We start from the raw sequence: 5,369 nt of genomic DNA, 5'->3' as shown, positions 1-5,369 counted from the left end.
TTTCTCTGCTCTGTCAAACTAAACTGCCCTCAGGACAGTAATCAGCGCCTTGGCACCATGTAAACAGCAGCCTGCTCTCTACCATAACCCGGTATGCGTACCATAAGTCAGACCCTGCAGAACTGGAGTGCATCTTGTTTTCGGGTTCCTACGTTTGATGCATTTGCTCTCTGAGTGCCTCTCACTTCTGAGGCCGTGCTGGCTGAAGCGGGGCCTCTCCTTGAAACAAACGGCGCTAGGGAATCTCTTTGTCAGGGCAGTGCCTAAGCCTAATCTAATGATTCAGGTGACTGGGGGCTGTACTTAGTCAGATAGCCACTGGCTCGCTTCAAACAGGCCGCTACGGGTGGAAGTTTCCCAAGGATTAACACTTAAAGAAGCAGCAGCGGGAAAAAAAAAAAGAGAAAAGAGAGCCAGTGCCTTCCAGGGAATCCCCATTAAGTCGAGTCTTGGAGTGCCAGAGAGGAATGTGTTTCTGCTGAGCTGTGATCCAGGTCTATTTCAGCACTAATGGAAAAACTGGCCTCCTATGTTTGATCTGTGACTTCTTACAAAACCAGAGATTGACGGTGGTGGGATATAATTCCCTCTCTGGTGGAATCTGGCTGACTGAGGTGTCGGCAATAGAGGATTTTTCTGCTGCGACAAACATTAAAACCACTAATGGTAGACATCATTTCAGCATCGAGTCTATTAAGACTATGACAGTAATTGTTGTGGTTTGACATCAAAAGTCAGAATTTACATTTTTCCCCGCCAATATATTTCAATAATGTTTAAAAGTTAATGTAAGTTAGATGTAAGTAAAATACAAGCCATATTACTATATGATGGACAATGTAGGGATTTTAACCACCTAATGGCCAACTGTTTCCTTTGAAGAGAGTTTTAACTTGGTCTTAGCAGCAACTTCTCTACAGTTCTCTACACTTCTCTAAGGTTTGCTCTGAAAAAGTACAGTGTAGGAAACCCTAGTATCAAAAAAACGTTGATATTGAACAATTTTGAAAAATTTGCATCTGATTTTGTTCAATACCAAAGTTTTTTTCAATATGTAGACCAGAGGTCACTAATAGGCGGAACGCCTATTATATTGTTGAAATATTGATTTGATCAGTTGTTAACTAAAAACACACTATAGATTATGGTACTAAATAATAACCCAAGTTTGTCGTTATGATGTTCCGGACCTTTGCTTCTGCAAATTTTCTCTGACTGGACCTGTTTGAATTTTAATTGAATACCCCTAGACAAACCCTGGTATCGTGCATGGATGTCTTACACACAGTCCACCAATCCCTCTAATGGACTGTTGTCCATCGGGAGCAAAGGAGGAAGTAAAGAAAACTTGACTTACGTAACTTACAGTAAGCCTGTCACTGGCTTGGTGTTTGCCAATGCTCGTACAGACTGTTTTAGGAAATGGTAATATATTTTGTTTTACTTTCCAATGTTTCTAATGTTGGTTTTGAAAATGGTCATATATGTCATTTTGGGACACTTCACAATATACTTTTTTTGTCATTTAGGTATGCGGCCATGTTGAGTCAACTGTGGGGAATATTTTCTACTGATCATTTAAAGAATCTTGTTGATCATTTATATATCAGAGGATCAAGTTCAGCCATCAGACAAGCTTTGTTATCAATTTTACATTCCTGTGGATTGCATTACTACTGATGGACTAGTAATATGTCTTGTGGCTGATTTGCAATAAAGCTTTTATCTATTTTTTTATATAGTCTAAAGCAGGAAAAATACACAATGTTTCCAGATGGAGCCAATATCATCATAGTCAAATGAGCAAGACACAGAAATAATGGTATCAACAGTCAGAGAGGAAGAGATTAGAAATTGCCTCGCAATAAGACCCACAAGAGGAGGAGCACAAGAGGGTAAATAAATGAATGTACAACAGAGCTTGATCAGTTGTGCCCTGGGACCAGCTCAAAGTCACATGTAATCTGTATTGAATTTATGTATTTTACACCATCAGAAGAGCTGTGTATCTTTACACTGACGTATTTTCACTTTGTGTCTGTGGTGACCTTAAATTATAAATAACATCACTTTAACATGAAACATAAAGACTCAAAGACCTGTTTTTCCCTGGTCACAGATGTTTATGTCGTTATCCGATCACTCTGAAGGTGTTTTGCTAATTGAGCTTCACCCAGGGAGGGTTTCCACTGTTTGTTTGTGGTCGACTTTATTTCTGTAGCTGCGGTAACGAGTCGGTGCATGTGCATGGGATCCGGCTGTTTGATGTGCCCTTCGGTGCCGTTGTCAACCTCTTTGATTGACAGGTCTTTGCAACACAAGAAACCCGGGATTAAAGTTAGCCGAGCGTAAACAAATACTGACGTTTTAAGAGCAGCAAAGCAGCAGGCGGCAGAGACTTCTGACCAATTTTAGACTCCAGGGATGTTGTTTCACTGCTGCACTAAGTGAGATTTTCCGGACAAAAAACAGCCAAGTAGCTTTAACAGAGAAAGAAGGTCACATCAACGGTATTTGAGACTCAGCAGATTAGTCTTTTGTGTATTTGGTGTGAATTCAAACAAACAAAACTTAAAGGTCCACTAAATAATAATTTCATTTTCTAACTTTCTCATCCCAAACAACACTCTGGGAAAGCCCCATGACTCCCTCGTTACCCCATCATCTACTGTTGCCTGTAACCTACACAAACATTCAGGTATATAACAACACAACTGTCTGCGCATTCATGTGTTTCAGTTAAGAGTCATGACACTTTGCTACAATGTAAAGTAGTGAGTGTACAGCTTGTATAACAGTGTAAATTTGCTGTCCCCTCAAAATAACACATCACACAGCCATTAATGTCTAAACCACTGGCAACAAAAGTGAGTACACCCTTAAGTGAGAATGTCCAAATTGGGTCCAAAGTGTCAATATTTTGTGTGGTCACCGTTATTTTAAAGCACATCAAACCCAACACGTTCTCACTCCCAAGTCGTCACATATGGACGCATGGTCCCCAAGACCCCTTGGGCCAGTTTGCAAGGCACTGGGACGCCCCTTGGTGGTATAGTTCAACGCACTTGGGGAACTTGTGGAGCGTCATTTTTTAATGCTCAAGGTAGGAGTAGGATATTTAACAGAAAGGTCTGAGTAACGAGGTGTTTGAAACCAGACTTTCAGTCAGGAGGCCTGTGTTCGTTCCCCCGTGTAAGTTTCCGTTAGTAGCATAAGATAATGCAAGAAACGTTACTTGACTCACGTAAGCACATAAGTAACGTTGTTATTTTAAGCCAAACCATGACTTTTTCTTACCCTAACCAGTTTTGTTGCCTAAACCTAACCAGATTGTGATGTTTCACAATGTTAACAATGTGCGGTTTCACAACTACTAGTTTTATTTTGAAAGTTTAACTAGACATTGCGAATTTATAAATGCTAACTTGACCAGACGTTGTAGATGTTGTTGTCGCTAACTTGACTGCGGAGCCCTACACGTCAAAAAAATTACAGTACCTTAGGGGTACCCTAAAAAGTGACACCAAGGGGCCTTGACCGAGAGTCCATATGTGACGAGTTTGGAGTGTGAATGTGTTGTCAAATCACTTAGCCATGATTAAACATAGACAAAAACTACATACAGAACATAGCGTATAGATTTTATGGTCACAGAAAGGCTGAGGGAAGCGGCTGTGTGCTGCACTTTGGAAGACGAGCAGTTAACAAGTATTAACAAGTAGTAACATTTTCAAAAGTTTGTCTTCATCCTTGAAGTCTCATCTCTTAAAGGAGACCTATTATACTGCTTTCCAGTCCTATATTGTAGTTCTGTGATTCCTGTATGACAGCTTTTCATGATTCAAAGTTCTAAAAAATAATTCTCAGTCTTATACTGACTTTTCATGTTGGCCAAGCTGTAGATGCTCCTGCCTCTTTAAGCCCCCCCCCCCCCCCCCAAAGCCCACTGTCTTCTGATTGGCCAAGACCTGAAGCATGTTACCAGGCTGTTGTTGTTGTTGCTGGGCGGTACAGGCAGACTGAGCGTTGCTGTGCTATTGCTGTGGGAGCAAATGACCATAAATGGAATACCGGCTACGTAGAACGGAGCCGTTGGTAGAAAAAGCAGTTTGTGAGGGAGGTTTTGGCTCACAGGGATTTCTTTTAAATACATATAGCATCATACGTTGTTTAAACAGATGAGTAATTGAATGGGTATTGGCATGCCTGCGAGCCAAAACAACTTGGAAAAATAACTAAATTTCAGTTTTTGTCAACTGGTTAATGAAACTGGGAACATATAGTAGTTGGCTTAGTTTTGCTGAAATTTGAACATTGGCAGCACAAGCCAAAAACAAATAGCTTTTATTCAGTTTATCTGGGAAAGTTAATGTCCCAGAAATGAAGGAAGGTTGCTGTGAATAGACGGAGAGCAGAAAAAGAGCAGACAGGGATGATATGGATAAAGCGGCTCGCCAGCAGATCTGATAGGGCTCCTCTTATTCACAAATGTAACACGCAATATTCTCTAATCTTATTTATTTAAGAGCTTTAGCGGCTCACAAAGAGGAGCTTTAGTCTAAGCAGAGCTGCAGCCTTATCATTAGCAGAGAGGGAAGGCGATTAAGAGCAAATTATAAAACAAAGAATTAAGTTCTGAGAGCCAATCTAGATGAGATCTCAGTTAAACGGAATCAATTTGAAAAAGTGTGACGACATCTGGACCTCACAACGGGGGAATAGTAGTGCTGAGAGAGACAGAAAAAACACATTGAGATTTTCTGTCTCTCTTTCTTCCCTTCATCATTATCACAACAGGTCACAATTTACTTTTCTGCCCTTGAGCTCCACCGCAGACTTTGACCAGGTTGTACAACAGATGGCAGATAAGAGCTTCACTTTTTTTCAAAATACAAATTATTGTTCAAAAGTAGGAAGAAGTAAAAAAAATGCAATGACCTGTTTCTAAAAGTTAATCTGGTAACCATGTTCCAATAAACAAGTGCTCTTGAACTACAGCTTAACGGGAGGAGAGAAAAATAAATCATACGTCCCTTTACATGCACTTTTCCGACCTAACTTGACTTTAGCGCCAGTTTATGAGGACGCAGAAATTGCAGAGCTGCCAAAGAAGTCTTTCGAGGGGTGGAGGTATTACTTCATATTGTTTCGCGAAAGGAGAGCGACACCCTGTAGTGCGCCTGTGTTGAGGCTCTTTGGCCTGGGCAGTCTTGTGCTTGAGGAGGAACAGGTTGTCTGACAAACGATTTGAGAGACTCCTTCCCAGGGTGCGAACTACGGGGGAGCCAGGGTGAACTTAGCACCCCGTAATAAGACATCAGCTCCCCTAAAAGCATGATTTGTGATATTTTGGGGGGTCTGTAAAATAT

The sequence above is a fragment of the Micropterus salmoides genome, unplaced genomic scaffold (genome assembly GCF_014851395.1).
Source record: "Micropterus salmoides isolate LMB-PRFRI ecotype aquatic unplaced genomic scaffold, ASM1485139v1 Ms_hic_scaffold_1, whole genome shotgun sequence".
Classification (NCBI taxonomy): domain Eukaryota; kingdom Metazoa; phylum Chordata; class Actinopteri; order Centrarchiformes; family Centrarchidae; genus Micropterus; species Micropterus salmoides.
This window is presented reverse-complemented; position numbering follows the sequence as displayed.